Source organism: Amblyomma americanum, chromosome 1, assembly GCF_052857255.1.
Source record: "Amblyomma americanum isolate KBUSLIRL-KWMA chromosome 1, ASM5285725v1, whole genome shotgun sequence".
NCBI classification, from domain to species: Eukaryota; Metazoa; Arthropoda; class Arachnida; order Ixodida; family Ixodidae; genus Amblyomma; species Amblyomma americanum.
Genome location: NC_135497.1, coordinates 227,975,089 through 227,983,337, shown reverse-complemented (window position 1 = coordinate 227,983,337; position 8,249 = coordinate 227,975,089). Strand labels below are relative to the sequence as shown.

Sequence of the window (8,249 nt, the reverse complement as noted above, 5' to 3'; positions counted from 1 at the left end):
GTAGAGCTTCTTGCCTTCTCCTGCTGTTGAGAACATGCAATGCATTAGTATGCGTCAAAGCAGCAAGTGGGAACCTGTGTCCAATGAGCTGTGTTTGCTCGGCAGTCTCGGATGAGCAGAACTGGCACGTTGGTTTAGCTTGGGTTCATCGAATTCTGCGTGAAGGAACTAGAACAATAGAAGTGACACCAATACCATACAGCTCTGTGTTGGTGGTATTTGCCTCGTTTCTACTGATCTTATTCTTTCACACATTTTGAGAGGTCAAAGCTCATTTCAATGCCTGCTGGCCCCACTAACACCTGCTGGTCCCAGCAACAACTGCTGGTCCCAGCAACGCCTGCTGGTCCCAGCAACGCCTGCTGGTCCCAGCAATGCCTGCTGGTCCCAGCAGCTCCTGCTGGTCCCAGCAGCTGCTGGGAATCTGCCAAAATCCCAGCAGTGTTGGGACCAGCAGATTCCCAGCAGGAAATTTTCACCTGGGACATGCACACAGAAAACCGGCTTTTTCACTGCCAGAGGACTGTGAGTGGTAATGCAGTAAAACGTTGAAGATTAATACATCAATTTCAGTTGCACCTTCAGGCTGTGCACAGATGTCACAGTAAAGAGCTCATGCATTGGGTGACCCATCAGAGTTGTCAGGTGCATATAAGCCAGCGTGTTGCCTTCCTGTGCTTAGCTAAACTTGCAGGATCATGCAGCAAACCACCTGTGCAAGGCGAGACCCTATCTCTTCCATGAAGGGGCTAATCTGTGACATCTTGGCAGAGTTTTTTTTTTTTCAATCAATAATAACAGTAACAATAATAATAATGCCTTATATGCATTAAAACAATGTTATGTCTAAGAAAGGCTTCTATAATACTTCAGATGCAACTGCAGCACAAGCGCCCAGATTCACATAAAGCAGACACAATAATCGTCTTGTGCCAACATGAGAGGATCTCTTTTGTAGCCTTCCTGTTCTAGACAAACCTCTCACCCCCCCCCCCCCCCCCCCAACTTCGTATTTTTCAGTCATTTTTAAGATATACCTCTCACCCCTGGCCGTTGTTTCGTCTACCATCTCAGAGCCTTCCCTGCATGCCCCATTAGCACCAATCCCTACACTAACCTGGAACGTTCCCTTTCCTCCTGCCCCGTTGCCTTTCAATTACAGCATTACCCGCAGCCTTGGACAAGCTGATATTGAACAGTTGGCTTTGGTGACCCTGGCACAGGATGTCCATGGTGCTTCGTGTTGTCATAATAAAGCTGTTTCTCTTTCTCTCACACACACATGCGCGGCTGCTGCAGCATCCATCCATGCGTGTCTTCGTTAATTGGAATGTGGATGTTTGTGCTGCAGTTACACCCAAATTTTCAAAACAACTTGCCTGAAACATCGTTTTCCTCCTAATATATTTTGTTTACTGGTGATTATATTGGAGTGCTTGTCTATTTTTTGGCTTAGTGGGTGCCATTTATCAAACTTTTTTCCCTCTGTATAAATTATATGGATGAATTGCTTATTTGTCTGATGTCTTTAAATAATGCTCTTCATTCACCTACTTCTTTTTTTGTACCGTTTATAGGACAGTTGATCGCTTGCTTTTCTGCTGTTCAATATGCAAGCAATGAGTATGTGTGTGCAGTTTATGTCCAAGGCTGCGTTCCAATACTCTAGACGTCTAACAAGACGTCTAGTGTGACGTCTAGGAAGCAGTCTACATGTCCATGTATTGGAACTTGTCTAGTGCTCACGCCGCCTCGCGGCATAATAATGTAACTAAAGCTTATGAACAGTTGTACTACTATTTTTCACAAACTGAGCAATAAAGATAATTAAAAACGTGTTTTCAACAAGTTTACACATTTCTTCTGGAATGAATTTGCGCGTAAACCGGACTGGTGGATGTGCCTATCGGTCAGTCTACTTGTAGCACCTATCGGTCAGTCTACTTGTAGCAGACGGGACCGCTCTCCGAAGACGACGCTAAAGAGATATGCGATTATTCTTTTATTATTGATGCTCAACTGTACATGCTCCTCGAACGTGCTCGTCCAGACGGTCCTGTAAACATAAGAATACGAAAGACTGTAATTAATATGCGCGAAATACGATACGGCTAATATACACTGCAACAGGAAAACACATACGTGACATTAAACCCGCTGTCTGCCCTACGTGGCACTCGGAGACAGCGAGAGACCTAAATACAGCAGCGATCTTTAATCCTGCAACGACTAAAATCAATTCGCAACATGCCGGTGTATTTGTTCTGAGAGTGTAGAGATAAAAAAGAATGCACGCGAAAGAGTTGATGCAACTAATACAGCAACAGAAGAACACATTTGTTAACCGTCACGCCAGCCGTCTTAACGCCCGTCGAGGAAACCAACGACAGCGACGAGTATTCTCTAAAATCAAGTGCTAATTAAGACCCGGCATCGTCCGGATCACGTAAACAGACCTACAGCGTCCGCTGCTGTAGCAAAGCTCTCAACTGCACGATTTTCTCCTGCGTGATTCACTGCTAGGAATCGCACGTCCACGAAGATTAATTAGCCACTAGTTTGCGTACCAAATAACATTATGGAATGACTCACATTTTTCCTTTCCTATACTCCGTGTACAGTCCGACGCCCGCAAGAGCACGACTCGCTCATCCGCGTATATCAGCTCCGCCATCTTTAGACAGCAAGTTAGCCTGCATCGATGTGGACTTCGGCGAAGCAGTCTTATGAGACTGCTTCGTCGAGAAATGGAACGCGTCCCAAGATGGCGGCTGTCCGGCTAGACGTCTAAGTAGCCGTCTACTTGGGAGTATTGGAACGCAGCCCAAGTTGAACGAGCCCACGCTTGCCTGTGGCCTGGCTTTATAGGGTTTATCGTCCCAAACGACTCAGGGTGTGAGGGACGCTGTAGTGGTGGGCTTCGGATAATTTCGATCGCCTGGGGTTGTTTAACATGCACTGACTTCTCGCACAACAAAGGCCTGTGGCATTCCATCTTCATTGAAATGAGGCCAACAGGGACAGGATCAAACCTACGCCTTTCAGGTAAGCAGCTGAGCACCATAACCACTAAGCCACCTTGGCGGCTTGCCCATGCTTTTAATTTAGAGCTTTGGTGTATACATTGCATTCGTCATCGCCTTTTGGGTCACCTCATGAAGCCACTAAGAGCAATAGCTTTTTGTGGCTGCTCCCTCCTAGCACGAGAAGAAAATTCAATTTGAATTTGAAAAAATTATGTATTAAAATATTTTGTTTCATCACCTTACTTACTTACTCTCAAGGCTCAAGGGCATTATTAAGAGAAATGGCTTAACAGAACAAATTATTAACACAACAAATCAGTTACAGTTTTCTTTAACGTGATGTTATTGACGATCACAGCGATGAAGGCAAAAAAGGTGCTTGCAATCATTACTTGCATGTTGAAAAAATGAATTGGAATATATATTAGTATCACACGAAAGAACAGTCTTTAAACATGTGATCATTACGTGATAAAATGTAGGGCTCATTGCAGTGCTCACGAAAAGCTGAACATCAGTGCACAAGCGGAAATAAGTAAATGTTGTAAAACAGAAAACCAGACTGACTGTAGAGTTCAAAACCGAATGGTAAAAAACAACAACAAAAAAAGCAAGAATTTAGAGTAAAGCAAAAGAAATATCAATATTCAGTCACAACAAATTTGGCGTCAAAGGACTATTGTAATGTTTAAAACATTTTGGCATTCTAATATCTCTTCCAAAATTCAGCAAGAATTGTGAGAAATTTTAGAATGTGCAGTAAAATAATTATTTTGATCCAAGTTGAATATTAGTCTTTGCTGCTTTGCCAATGCCAAAGACTGATAAAATTATTCTCAGAACTTGTAATATCTATAAGTACAGTTTGAAACACGTTACGTATAACATGACCTTAGTTCTGAATTGTCAAGTTGAGATTTTAGGCCATCGTCAAAGGTGTCTACCACTCATAATAGTAAGAGAGCAAGAGCTGCATTACAACTATTCAACATTAAAATAATAATTAAACTGCAAAATCAAATGGCCCCAGTTGAAGGATGCATTGTGCTTCTGTAAGTTCCAGTGGTTCCCGCTAAGCTGGTCCCAAGACGTGATCCCAGCTCTTTTAACAGCACTTCAACAAAGCTTAACAAAAGCACAAGGTTAGTGCCATGAAATTGTGGCTGGCCGTGCATATGTCGAGGACCTCATTCCAATAGCAAATGCCATACATAAATATCAACACAGTAGTAAGATTTTTTTAAATGAACAAAAGCTTTTCCTTGATGCCAACCAATATGAATTTGCCAATTTTGAGTCTCTTTGTGACACTTATGGCAAAGTGAAACGTGCCTTCACGATTACTTCTGCTTATATGCATTTCTTACAATGTGACTTATTATTGAGAAAGTTGGCTCACATCTGAAGAACGCATATCAGTCTGAGCAGTTAAGACACAAACAAGGAATGAAAACATGATAAGCTGCAACAAACCAATTTATTTCATACTGAGACTGAGCGCTCGTGTCTCGTGGTCTTCCTATATGGTGTTGTTTCCTAATTGTCTAGAATCTAGCGCTCCCCAGTCTCAGTATGCACGATCAACTAGCCCCCTACAAAACTTTACTAACAATTTATTTCCTGCTCATATTATTACGCTATTATACCCAGTATCCTAATCTCTTAAAAGACGTTCAGTCTCACAGGCAAGTGAATGTGCTTTAAAGGGGGGGAGGGGGGGTATACTCCATTGAAATGCCATCTAGCATGACCTACTGACAGAAGTATCCCCACAGAACACCATTGCAGTGCACCAATTGTCTGGGATGTTTTTTCTGCCACCCGTGCCTTCTGCCAACACAAAAAGTGTGTGGATTCAGCCAGGACAGCTTAAGAGAAGTGGCACAAAACGGATTCCGAATCTGTTTTTTGATGTCAGTTGTGGAATATATTGTGAAAACAGGGCTCAACTCCTCTTAGCTTAGGTGCATAGGGCACACTTTGTCGTGGAGTTCCCATTTTGTGTTAAAGGTAGAATGAAACTTGGGTCACTGACCATGCCGAACACATTGATTTACATTTCGGAACCCTTACAGGTTTCTTGTACACAATAAAGGAGCGATCATGAAAGAAGAAGCTTATGTAGCCTTAACTAATCTGTGCAATGATTTTGCATAGGCCTGGTGAAGGCTTCCCTTTGTTCTGTTGAGTGTATTCAGCATGGTCTGTATTATTAAGGATTCCAGGTCCAGCCACGCTTAGGAATTTCTTTCAGTGGCAACGATTTCCACATTATCGCAAGCAATTTCACGCCCTATTTGCGCATGTTCTGCCACAGCACTTGAGGCTGTTTGATTCTTGCCGAAATCATTGCAGTGCTCTTAGCCGCCTTGGTAGATTTCCTGTCTCCCTGATGTAGACTGAGTTACAATTGTCGCAGGGTATCTTGTAAACGATTCTAGGAACTTCGAACGAGGCAGAGCATCTTTAACATTTGCAAGATCCCCACGCAATTTAATAGTTAGCACGTGGGCAATATTCACCTAGTGCCTTTCGAAGACTCATGCCCTTCGCTTATATCTAGAATGTACAGGGCCTTCCACCCTTAGTATGAATACAATGGATGGATGGATGGATGGATGGATAAGGCTGAACTCTTAAAATCGTGCGGCATTTCAAGCCACCTAGCCATGACTTGTGAAATTTTACTCGTCTCAATTTCAGCCATTAGCCATATAACCTTCGCTGTGTTACTTCTGCCCGCTTAAAATCTACTTTTCCTTCACTGTCCTTAAACCCCAATGCTTTGAATGAGTCAGTACAGCTGCTTTCCACTGCAGGGTGAAGCCCTTTACAGAGAAGTATCAAGTGTTCAGACGTTTCCTCCTCCTCTCCGCACCCAATGCACATTTCTATATCGTGGTACCTGACTCCATATGTCTTAGTCCGCAAAACTTCCGTCCTGGCCTCAAACAACAAAGAGCTTCCCATACAATTATCATAGATATTTTCTTTGGCAATTTCCTGCTTAAAAATCCTGTATGTTCCCAGTGCCAATTTCATCAGCTTCCCTGTTTTCAACAGAGCTCTCTCTGTTTCTTTAACCTTTTTCTTAATCGATAATTGCTGACTTGTCCCCTTACTGCTGTTCAGATATTTGCTTGTCAATTTTCTAGTTCGCTCTCTCCGTTTCGTGTCAACATTCCTTATGCACATGTACCTGAAAACTTTCCTAGCCCACCGCTTTTCCCCATTTTTCTCAATCGCTCCTCAAATGCTATCTTACTGCTAGCTTCTCTGGTCTTGAACGACGCCCATCCCATATCACCCTGCATTCCCCGATTTCGTGTATTGCCATGTGCTCCCAAAGCTAGCCTCCCTACGCCGCGTTGTTTGATTTCGAAACTTGCTTGAACATCTGGTCTCAAGCACAGGACCGCATTGCCAAAAGTGAGGCCAGGAACCATCACCCCCTTCCAGATGCCTCTTACTATTTCATACCTATTTTAATTCCACAGAGCTCTATGTTTCATGACAGCTGCATTCCTACTAGCTTTATTCATTACATATTTTTCATGCTCTGTCTGATACTCAGAGCCGTTATTTATCCACACCCTAAAATCCGTGTACTCATCCACCACTTCTAGTGTGAACTCCTGTATTCTATGCTCACCGCCCTCATCATTAAAATCATGACTGCAGATTTTTCCTTACTAAACTTGAAACCTAATCTATCTCCCTCTGCACCAAAAATGTTTATCAACTTCTGAAAATCTTCCTTGTTGTCAGCCATTAGCACTACATCATCCGTATGCATTAGTCCCGGTAATGACTGTTTAATCCATTCTCCTTGCTTGAAAAAAGAAGAGTTGAACCCTAGTCCGCTCCTTTCTAGTTTTATCTCTAACCCTTGCAGGTACAACATGAACAACAAAGGAGACAGAGGACATCCTTGCCTAAGCCCCCACTGTACCTCTATAGGTCCCCGATACATTTTTTTCAAATTTTATAAGCACTCTGTTTATTCTACGTTCGACGTTCATTCTACTTGATCGCCATTCATTCGGGGCTTTGCCATCCACTACTATTTTGTTCACTACCTCTACTAATGTTTCCTTGGATTTTGGTCCAAGCTTCTTTATTAATATAATCGGAATACCATCTGGTCCTGTCGACGAGCCACTAAGAACCTTCTCTTGTCGTAACGCGAGCGCATGGTTGAGCTCTCTGGAGGGCCACTGCGTCCGACACGGCCGCGCATCGAAGCGAAGTGGCAGATGACGCGAAGCGCCACTACCAGGTCAGACCAGGTCCAAAGTCTCCTGCGCCACTCGGCTGCGATGAGTGGCCGTGTCGGACGCAGTGGCCCTGCAGAGAGTGCAGTCACGCACTCGCGTGTTCAGGGTGGACGACCCTGTAGCTCGCTTCGACTGGCGAATGCCTCGGGGACTGCAGAACCACCGTGCCTGATCATATTTATGACCACTGCAACACGTTGTAATGAATTCACATTACTAATTTGTCTGTAGTCTGCGCAAATCAGGATGAAAGTTCGAAACGGATGAGCGCACATATGCCTACTCGACCAACCCACAAATTACGCGAAATGAAAGCGCATTTTCATAAGGTCAATTAATTACGACGAGGCACAGGCACTACACAAGTGCGAGCACACAAACCACGCAAGCACACAAGCGTCTTTTCACAACGAATGTGCCCACCCCACACGTCCAGAGCATCCAGAGGCCGATCAAACAAGCGATGCTAAATGCACGCAGGACCGCGATCCACAAATCACAAATGACGCCAAGCCAATCCATAAGTGAAAAATAACACTGGACCGGAAAATAACGTTTTCGTTATTACGACAGGTCGGAATAACGATTTGGCTTGGCTTTCCTGTGGTCGAAATAACGCCGACCAAAGCGGCGCAGGTTTGATTCCGGCCGCGACGGTCGAATTTCGATGTAAGCGAAATGCTAGTGGCCCCATGTACTGTGCGATGGCAGGGCACGATAAAGGACCGCAGGTGGTCAGAATTATCCGTTGCCCTTCACTACGGCGCCGCTCACAGAGTGAGTCGCTTCGAGACGTTAAACCCCATTAAACCAAACCATTGTTCACTATCTGGTCAGGTGACGCATCAGTGGCACCTTGGTCCCTCTTGTCTGGAGCGCTTCCGCGCGGTCTCACCACGTATAGCAGACGAGAGCATTTCATATCTGCCGAACTAAATGCCCGCCT

At 44.2% G+C, this 8,249-nt stretch overlaps 1 long non-coding RNA gene across 1 annotated transcript; it reads right to left on the bottom strand.

The window, feature by feature from the left end:
• Positions 1 to 1,987: 1,987 nt before the first annotated feature.
• LOC144095516 (uncharacterized) lies at positions 1,988 to 2,730 on the bottom strand. Its single transcript, XR_013306739.1, has 2 exons — positions 2,593 to 2,730; positions 1,988 to 2,056 (listed from the first exon to the last, which is right to left on the bottom strand). It is a non-coding gene; the product is annotated as an uncharacterized LOC144095516 (long non-coding RNA).
• Between the last annotated feature and the right edge of the window lie 5,519 nt (positions 2,731 to 8,249).